Here is an 11,276-nt window from a genome sequence, read left to right on the forward strand (position 1 = left end):
ACGACTGGAGGATACTCTGTGTATAAGCACACAGATATGGCCATTTATTTAATTATTAATTATTTAATTTAAATGTGAAATAGAAAAAATGAGCTTAAGATTCGTCTGGTGGCAGGGAAAATGCATTTACATAGTTTTCATGAATATATTGAATAGTTCGTCATTCTTTTCCAGGTTTTTATTACATCCCTGTCTTCCCTTTAAAGTATCGCGAATAAAAGGCGAGCAGCTGCCTCCAGAGTACAACAATGCCATGTTTATGTCAGTATGTGTTGTAGATAAATACCCAAGCCATGTATCTCTCCGTGTATGTATGTACATATATATGCTTCTCTGTGCTTTATGTATATTTATGTATGCATTCCGCCCATGAAGCTATAATTTTTGAGTGCTTGCTGCAGCGTCCTGGCATTGGAGGGGCTGAGGTGGGATTCAGTGCCCAAACTGCAACACGTAAATCAATCGGATCAATATATTTTACCATTTTGATTGATAAAATCATAAAATCAGGCCATGCATGAAGAGAGCCAAAGGAGGGAATCCCCCAACAAGCACAAAATCGAACACACAAATCCATCCATGCAATATGTTTGGCGGTGTGCGTTCAGGCGGAAGAACGGGAACGTTTGGCTCCTAAGATCAGTACTCAAAGTTTAAAAAGTTCAGAGATTGTATGGAAATTTGTCGATGTATCATAGAATCTCTCGCTGAATTGCTCTATATTTTTTCAAAGTGCGGATAAACCTGTGACTGCTCTACCCCTTTTGCTTCCACCTCGCCACTGTTGCCAAAAAATTGCTGGCTAACAAGATAAGGCTAACAGTGGCATAGGCTGACGGGGCCAGAGAGAGGGCCACTTCAGCGCTGAGCCAAAACTTTCACATAAACATTTCCAAATGAAATATGCACCACTGCAGCCATTTCAGACATCAGACATTCGCCCTGAAACCAAAACGAGAAAAAAATCATAAATAACAGTTATTTAAACATTTAATTCTCGTTTATTTATGGTACCCGTCGAAGCGAAAGTCACTTTAGGGGAAGCTATGTACTGTAAGGTAAGCTGTAAGGCAATAAAAAGTTGTAATAATAATTGAAAAATACATCTGAATATTTATTTATGTTTTTAATGCTTTCATACATATGCAGGAGAATAACCCTTCAGCTGAGAAAACTACTACAACTGTTTTTTAAATAAAACAGGAATGATTTTAATCCTAACCATCCATAAAAAGGTCGTAAAGAGATTACAACCTCAAAAGATCGTCAGACCAATGCTTCTAACCTGGAGCTCTAAATTTCGGTTTGGGGCTGGTTAGTAGCCACTAATAGAATGGTGTTGAGGGGAGAAATGGTAGCAGCGGTAAGTGGGAGCATGGCTGCAGGGGCAAAGGGTAAATGGAGTAAAAGGCACCTACCTATATGACCGCCCAAAGAGTCAGCTCAGCAGGCTGTAATCAGTGCAGCCAATGCAAAAATTGTTCGCAAAATGAAAACTAATCGATGGCAGTGGGGGGGGCGGTTCGTAAAAACTATTGCAGGGCCCAGATTGGGGGCGAATGAAATGGGTTGTTAGGTAAAGTGGGCGTGGCACCGGCTTGATGGCGTTCCTTTAGGTGTTTTACACGCTGGACGTGCATAAAATTGTGCGCAGTCCCGGCGTACATGCCCGGAGGCACGGGCCATGGGGCAGGAAACCAACTAAAAAGGGGAGAGGGGGTGGCGAAGAGGCAAAAAAGGGGAGGGGCTCCGCCACCGTTGGATTCCCATCACGTATCGCAATTTAAATTAACACTTTGATATTTTCCTTTTTTTTTTTTGCTAAACGTGTCGCGGTTTTTTGTGCTGCCTTTCGGTCTTTTGGCAGCAAAAATGGCTGCACATTTATAAGGCCATTTGCCTCAGGGTGGAGTACGAGTACTCGTATAATAGAACATTTATTATTTTAATTAAGCGTTTAGTTTAGGGCCTCAGGATGAGGCGTGTATAATACATGATTGCAAACCGAGACCATAATCAGTCGGGCATATTGCCAGACTCGTATTCATTTATTTGCATTTCGTTGTGGTTCATTTTGATAGGCGGTGCTTCAGTCATTCATTCATTTATTTGTTTGTGCATTGTTTGCTGAGAACAGAAGGATATGTATTTGATGCTGGGAAATTTGTTTCCCAATAATTAGTTGCTTGTTGTTGGAGCTTCGCATAATTCTACACAGCTACACAACAGCTTTTCACAAACTGCTATGAGTTATAAGGTGGCAAGTTCTGAAGGCTCAGAGGTGAAATGCAACAAGCAGAAGAAGTCTGAATAAGGATGGGGCCAAGGAATGCATAATTATGGGCAAAGTTCTCATTTATTTTCGCGCTGAATTAATTAAAAGTTCACTTATGCACGGAATTTGCATAAAAATTACATTTTAATTGCGCTTCATTTGTGAAGAGGACGCTGAATCGTCTTCGCCCTGGTCCTGGTCCTCGTCCTCGTCCTCATCATCGTCGTCGTCAACACCGTCGTCCTCGTCACTGTCTTTTTCTTGACGCTATGAAAAATCTCCTCACTTTCTTCGGGTAAGGCTGCAGAGCGGAGCAAGGTTGCACACCGAGAGAGACAAAGAAGTGCACTCGAGACAGACAAGAACACTCGAAGCCCCACTACAAAGCGCACTTGCCAGTCGTAATGAAAAAACACATTTTCCCTGTAGGGTCTCGGTATGCCTTGCGATACGGGTTATATCGGTAAGCGGTATTGCTGCGAAGACTTTTCGCTTTCCTTTCAATCCTTTTTTCTCATGCATCCTTTCTGTCAATCAGTGGTGCAGGAATTCCAATTGCTTATTGGCGCTTAGATCAATGCCATCTAAGTTAATTAAAAGCCAAGGAATATTCATGGATATCATTAATAGAGAGGAGAATTTATCCCATTCAAGTTAAGTTTTTCTGGATTATAATCACTTGATGGTGACAATTAAAATGTGATAGTTAAATCGTAAATTTATGTTTACACCTGGATGTCCGTTACTTGACTGAATAAATATTGAAATCCTCTCACCGCTCCTCCAAACAGGTTACACTCTTTGGGTGAATCTTGTGTGACAGTAATTTTCAGTTCATTGCATTAAATGTGCTCCTATTAGCTTAACAAGTACCTGACAAATAAGTTAATTCCCGTACGTAAACATCAGCGAACATTAACGCTTTTACCCGCACCTCTGAACCGAAACAGAGCTCCGACCCCCTGTGGAGGGTGCGAAGAACTCGACTCTGAGTTAATGTGGAAACGCACCCATACTCCCACAAAGAGAAGCAGATGCCAGACAGCTCCCCTCGGCATTTCATCAACTTGGTCCAATGCACAGAAGCAGCCAGCCCTACGCATTTTCAGAGGGTAGGGGGAAAAAGTTGGCCAAAAATATTCTCAAGTTTCGGCTGGATTTGGCTTGTTTCTGTTTATGTACCCTTCATGGGGGTATTACGAATTTGCCTAGATGTTGTGAATAGAGAGGAAAAGGGGAGCTATAAGCAGAAATCAATGCTGAAGAGTATATGCAAACATAGAATATTTTTAACAAATATTTTTAATATTATGTATCAATATTTGTATCTATCGACTTAATAATCTTTTAAACTTATTACCAAAAATGCATGAAGAGTATCTAAAACTTCTACTAAGAGTGCTTTACTGCCTTTCTTGTTTTGGATTTTTTGTTTTGTTTTTTGCTCATTTCCGAATACGGGCAACCTGAGGTTTGTTTTAATTTGCCGCTTCTCTATGAGGCCGAGGGGTTGGTTGCACGGTCCACAACCATTGTCTTACCCGAAGCAAGCAAAACTTTTGCATTTTCTCATTTTCGGAAAATGTGCAAAGGGATTTGTTTTCATGTCTGCTACTGGTACTCCTGCTGTTCCGGGGTCCTGATGGTCTGCTCCTACTACACATCTCATCCTCCTCCTCTTACTGCCACGCATTCGTATATGATTTCTGCCTTTGTCCTGGATATGCGATATGTGTTTGTGTGCGTTTGGGAGCTCCTTTGAGATTATTTTTGTGATGCGGTAGCACAAAGGACAACAAGCGGGGCCCGGCTCCATAACATAACTGACGCCCACTCCAGTGGCCCCGGCTCTCCAAATAAATAAACCCAAATACATCTGTTTTCCCATAAATTGTATGAGCAACGCTGTGGTATATGTACATCCATACATCCGTACAAGGATAAATATATGTGTATGTTTGAGTACTTTTATGAACACAAGTACGAGTATGTGGCTCTATACATATATTTGTACGAATGAAATGATATCTTCTTTGGGTTTTGTTGTGCCAGAGAAAGTTTTCGGTTTGCCGTTGCGGTTTCTTTGGCGATAATCTGAAATTATCTTTTGTGTACTCAATTTCAGGGACACGGCTCTAGGTCACCCTAAGCTCTACCATAATGTTAAACTGTTGGCTGGCAAAATTCATTTCAATATTTATAATTACACCATGAAAATTGTTTTGTTTTGTTTTGTTTCCTATTTTCAAGAGATTTTCTTTGGGTGAACTCGAGTCAAGTTTCAAAGATATATTTGGACAGTTCCTTGGAGGACAGGCACTCCATGAGTGTGTGTTACAGCTTCCATTTGTTGTCGAACACTTCCTCGTCGTCCCGCCGTGGGTGGTACATTGTGTCTGGCAGGGCATTTGCCTATTAGACCACGTTCTCGGCTTCCTGTGGTAAATTACATTGTTTTATTTGAATTACGATTTGTCCTGGCCAGGAGCCCTCCCTCGCCATCGCTGGTTGTTTCTGTCCTAGACATGAAAGCTGCTTTGCTGTAATTTAATTTGTCCCACTCAGACACAAATGCGTGTTTATGTGATTGTCTGAAGGGAGGCTTTTAATGGAAATGGGAAAGATTTCTCCTTGATGATGATTTTTTCTCCCACGGACTGCTGGCATGCGTGATATATATGAGATTATAGACTCTAATACGTTATTTGATTTGCATTATTCACGGGGTGCTAAGAGTCAAGTGGAGCCTCGTCTCTCATTATAATTGAATAAACCAGGATGGAACGTGCGAAATTGCTTTGACATTTTCACGTATGTCTCAAGCTCTTTAAACAATTAACTTGGATAAAAGTTCCCAATTCCTGTGCTTACAAGACTGTATTTTCATGTAAACAACTGCTAAGAGATCCATGAGCAGCTATTAACCAGAGCCAGCTCCACTCAACGGAGCTCAACTCTTTTTTGGCTCGTTTATTTTTGTCTGCAGGGATGCTATCCAGGAAGGAAGTCTGTTCCTGTTTCCGCATCGTGCCTCGCTTTCCGTGGTCCCTGGTCCGTGGTCCCTGGTCCGTGGTCCGTGCCGCGTGGCACGTGGCACCTCTTTGGTGGCGCGAAACAACTGTAAATACCAGGATGATGACTTACTTTTCGGTGCCAAGGTAATAAATGGCCAAAGGACATCATTTTCCTACTGTCCACCGCTTGGCTGCCCACAAATTGTGTAGGAAGTCCTTTTCCTTAGACGATCTCATAATGCACTCCGGGGAAATTAAGTTTGGGAATTTCTGGAGGGTGTATAAAGAATGTCAAACAGGGGTGGCGAAAGACTTGTACAATGTAAAGATTTAATTGAAATTATTTTGAACTGAGTGCGTAGACGAGTGTAAAAATTGCACTTGAATTGTAAAACAAATTGCAAAAAATATCAAAAATCGTATAAAATGCGCAAACCTAAACCACAGAGACAAAGCTCAAGTATTATTGATTCAATAGCAGCTGAAAATCCAGCCATATGCTGACATCAGCGAACAACGTGGAGTTTTTCCTGCCAACGAATAAAAAGTAAAAATTCCCACAAATAGTCGAAAGAAAATGTGAAAGAAGTGCCTGGGCTGGGAAGAGGATTAAATGGAGAACTGGACACGAGACTCGACATTAGCACCGCAGAAGGAAAAAACCTATATGCCGGGCACGTGGAAAAATCAGACGCGAGGAAAAAACCTACGTGAAGCTGGCAACAGAAGAGCGACATTCGAACGGGTTCTTGTGTGTGTCTATCTACTACTTTGTTGGAAGACATATGCTTGGCACTTAGGTGCCCTGCGAGCTGCGAAAGTCTCCATTCTGATGTGCTCTGCTCTGCTCTGCTTTGCTCCATTCTGTTCTGTTCTTTTCTTTGCTTACCTGGCAACGTTTTTCCAGCTCTTGGGCAAACGCTTTTCCTGCATTAGTTTTTTGCACATCTCATGCCATTTTTGCAGCTTTCAGTTTCTTGCTCTTTCTAGAATTTTACACTCTTTTCCTGGGTTTCCTTCCACGTACGTACAAGTATATGTACATATGTACATACATGTATGTGAATGGTTTTGTGGTAAATGTTTTTCAATTCCTTTTGAGTGCAAAAATTTTCCGGCCACGCATTGCAACCGTCGAAATGTACACAAATTTAGCTTTTTATTTGCACCTGCTTCGCTCTGCCACTGAGTGCGGCGGAGTGACGCGTTCGAAGGTGTGTGTAAGTGCCTGGCAATTTGGTGTGGAAAGGCGGAAATGGAGCTTATTATGGTTTCCCACTCCACTTACACACTTTTGGCCAAGTCAAAAGAAAGCCAGAACCTCGGCTAGGGCCACGACGGCCTTCCCTCGATTCGCTTATTTCACGGTTTCGCAGATGGCTTTGAATCGGGATTGAATGAGGGGCACAGAAGTGCCATAGTATAGTATTCCCATAGAATTCAGTCTGAATGGAGACTTCGCTTACCACATATTCTCAAGAGCCGTCAACAGACGCTTCCTCCTTTGATTGGGAATGGCCCAACACACTTTGAACCATTTTGGGTCATTTGTGGCTCGAATTTATGGGTGAGATTTCCCTTTGGCTTTGGGTTAAGCGGTAGCTTCTGCGAAATAGTAATTCGAATCCCTTGCAACCCAAACCGAATGGTAATTATCTGTTGATTGGTTCGGAATCAACCATAATAATGGAATGAAATCAAATATTTCCCATGCAAATGGCAGCGAAGCTCAACAATCGCTGAGAAAATGCATAGAAATGGCGAAATGTAAATAAAAGAAATGCGCTTCAATGCATTCAATAAAAAATAAATTGACTCGGAATGGAGAAAGGAGAATGCGAAATGGGGATTTCAGACAACAGAAACGGAAAAGGAAGTGCAGCAGGTGAACCGGCAGCAAGGCATGAAAAATGGCAAGCTGCACACACGTCAAGAGCCGGAATTTCCTACCTTCAAGGCAAACCTAACCAAAACAAACGAAATAACTTTACATATTTTTTAAGAATTTACCTAACCATTTGCCATTGCAGTTCCTCATGGCATCGCTCTCACGTGGCATTCCGCTTCAAATCTGTTTGGCAAATTACGCATACTCGTATGTACATACGTCTCGTTGCACAGCTTGGAAAATGCCAAAAGAAGTACGAGGCTGAGCTAAAAGTCGATTCCAATAAATTAGATTTGGTTTTTGCAGTGCATTGCATTGCCTGGCTCTGACCGCAGCTTCTTTTCTGTGTGTGGAAAAGCAGGTGAAATTGTTATCAAACAAAATGTTTGCAGAACAATCCAAATTATGCTAGAATTCTGCAATAAAAATGAACAAAAGAACATTTTTGTTAAATTCAAAGCCCAACCAGAGATGGAGATACAAATAGAGAGAAGAATAAGGATACAAATACTTACAGAAAAGAATAAGAGATGGAGACACAAATGGTGACAGAATGCGAAGGAGGAAGTGGGAGAGAGAAAGAGAAAGAGAGACAGAAAACCGAGAAGCAAGCTGCCAGACCAGCTGAGTGAAAAGTTCATAAATTGTATGCGTGCGTGCTGCTAAAATTGTCTCAACTTTTGTCAAAGCTCCCACAAAAAGAGAGATGGAGACGGAGAGTCAGGGCACGGGACACAGGACAAAGGACAGAGATACAGAACAAGATGAGGAGGAGAATAATTTCTTGTTCAGAGAAAGACATGTGCTGAGTGCCCCACAGCCGAGCCTGAGTTGTGGGCTCAGCTCAACAAATGTCACTCGGGCCAAAATGGAAACTGGGCTGCCGGGCCACCAGGCTGCCACACAATGAAATTTGAAATTTCAGCAATACCAACAGAACTAGAATCAGCAGCACTAGCACGAGAAACACCAACAACAATGTCCACATCGACAAATGTAATTGACATTTCTTTAAGCGTTCATATGTTCACATCTTGAAAATATCCAAAAACCAGAGACAAGAACAAGAACTTCTGGTTTATTCCTCGTTTTGCGGGCGAACAGCAGCATGTTGCCGTCTGAGTGAGTGTCGGTTCTCTTCCAAGTACGTGTCTGCAGCGGAAGTGTTGGAGTCATCGTCCAGAGCGAACATTGATAGCCATTCTCTGGTCAGTTGATGAACATGGACATGGGACAAGGAGCTAAGCCAATGTCACCTAATCTGCAGCAACATTGTGAGTAGTGAAATTTCACCATTTTCAAATACTTAACGAATTTTGAGGGCTGCCACTGGCTATTATAGGATAATAGCCAGTGTAAGAGTACCCTGCACAGCATACCCTAATAAAATCATAAAAAGAAGGCAAAGATGAGAGGCGGAAGAAATGCGAGCCCCAAGCAAATCGAAAAAGTTTACGCTTAGGCCTTATCCACACATTAAAAACTTGGCAGCTTGTTAAGTTCCCGGGCAAGACTAGATGTAGTTTCAACAATGGGATGGGGGAACCTTCTTCCAAATTAAATCCACAAACTGTAGACAAAATGCAATAAAATAAATTGCAGAAATATCCGCAGAAACCGAAGCGAAGAACAAGCCTTAACAAAATAAAAGTTCCTTATAAATGATGTAGCAAAGGTGCTGCCCTTTTTTTCGGTGGGTTGTTTTTGGAATGAATGTAATATAAATTTCTCAAGGAGCTGCAGGCTACGAGTAGACCCAGCCGAATGAAAGGTGACAGCCTGAAGAGAGGAAGAGAGAGAGAGAGAGGGCGCAATGAGTATGGCTAAACAATAGTTCAGGAAAAATAAGTTAAGAACGAGTGAGAAAAACTTAAGTGCCCGTTAAATTTCCCAACGGACTAATGATAAAAGTTACGCGACTACAGCTGCCTGCCTTCACGCCTCCCCGGGGCTACCTTTCTGCACTGAACTTCGGTTGGAATACTTTCCGCTCCGGAATCCTTCCCGGACACGTTGCACCATACTTCTCCTGGCTTGTCGGATTTGTTTGCTCTTTAACCCTTTCCATTTGCCGCTTGTTCATTGTTTTTTCGCCTTCTTTATTTTTATTTTTATTTTTTGTTGTTGTTCTTTCTGGCCAGGAGTAGCGGTAAATACATTGCGGCATTCAAGTTAATTTACCACAAGAAAGGAGCCAGAAGGAGTGCAAAAGGAGTAAGAGAACATGGCCAAAAGGGAAAAGGCACCAGGAACAGGAGCAGAGCCTGGAGCCAGAGCCACGGGAAAGAAAAACTGAGAAGGAAAAAAATGCAATGAAAATTATGTTGAACCAGGCCAGGGGATCGTAATTAGTTTACTGGCATTTAACTTGCTACATTAGTTGCAATTACGGAGTAAATATTGTGCATTTAATATGTAATTCATTTGAATTTTATTAACTGTTTGAGGCTATCTCTTTATGTGTACACTTCTGGAGAGGAGAGCTCTTGTGAGACTCCAATGGAGGAATCGGTTAGGTATTTACTAAGGTTTTATATTTAAGCTTCTTTTCTTGTCAGACTTTGTTACAGGTATTTCTCCTATCTGTAAGATGTTTCAATTGATTTTCTAAGAATATCCAAGCATTCTCAACTAATTTAACACTTAATTCTGATGTGCTCTTAACAATTCTCAACCTATTCAGCAACTAATACTTCATCCCTTTGCGTTTTCAGCTTGATTATATAAGTGTCCTCTATACACTCTCGACACTACAAAAATCTCCTCAATTCATTGAAATATTTCAAGTAGTTTTTCCATTTTAATTGATGCAAATTGCTGTTGAACTTTCCGCTTAAATATTTTACTTTTTTTATGTCTCAGTGTTTGCCCAGGCTCATGGTGTTGATTGTGCCTTTTTGATTTTTGTTTGTTATGTGCTTTGCATAATTTAACACTCTGCCTTAAAAACAATCAAATTGTCAAGTGTCAAAAGGTTCGTGCCTGAGCAGAGCAGAGCAGAGCCATGCTCATAGTCTGGGATTTTCCCCTGCGTGTTTGTTGGAAATGTGTATAAAAATGCATTAAATATGTAGTTGTAATTTGCACACTTACACACTTAAAGTGTTGGGTAGGGATTCCCACCCTTAAGTGGATGCTTGTGTGCAATATTTTGCATTTGGCTGCCAGTTTTTCCGGTTTACTCCGACCGCAAAAGTGTTGGCCATTAACCGTAGAGCAGACTGCTCCCTGACCTGGCTGACCCACTGACAGTCAGATAGGCAGACTGACAGGCAGGAAGCAGGAAAGCAGGCAGCTGGCAGGCAGAAAGAGACTGAGATAGACGTGGGCTGACGCGTGTTAATTTGAATAAATTATTAAAGCACGTGATGAGCGCGACCTTTCAACCAATTGGGGCAGCCACTGCCACAACGGCACACCCACGCATAACCGAAAGAGCTCCCAACTCGATCCCCCCATGCCAAGTGCAATTAAGCACGAAAAAACCAATCAAACTGGAAATAAATTGCGCCATAGTTGCAACAGCCGCAGCATGGAAGCTCGCCGAGAGACCAGGGTTGCCATACGGCGCACATTTTTTCTGCCGAGCCAGCAAAATGCCTCCCCCAAGGTATATTTAACAGAAGGTAAGGTAGGAGTCTATCTCTCGCTGTCTTTGTGTGTCTTGGAGCCTCGGCACATGCATAGGTCTACACTCGCAGAATTCCAGAAAAACTGTTGGATTCGTCGGCATTTTCCACTGTTTAATATATCTTGGGCTCTATGGTGGATGTGGGCTTTTTTTTTTGGCGCTCGGAGGGGGTTTCCCTTTTTATTGTGGCCGCTGGGCGAAAATTGTTTGCATTGCATTCTCTGCTGATGCATGCGAATCGAGAAATATTTGCAATTTAGCAAAATACACCCGGAAGCGGTTCCGGATTGAAGCTTGAGCTGACGATTGCCATAACGATTGCGATTCGGGTTCCTATTTGTATTTGGTCTTTGCATTTCGCATTCGGGCTCCGCTTTCAATCGCCATCGGAGTGCGTGCAAAATGATGGCAATTAATGTGTTGCTCTTCTTGTTTTCTGTTTTTTTTGTTGGTTTTTTTTTTACCTGG

The sequence above is a fragment of the Drosophila guanche genome, unplaced genomic scaffold, assembly GCF_900245975.1.
Source record: "Drosophila guanche unplaced genomic scaffold, DGUA_6, whole genome shotgun sequence".
NCBI classification, from domain to species: Eukaryota; Metazoa; Arthropoda; class Insecta; order Diptera; family Drosophilidae; genus Drosophila; species Drosophila guanche.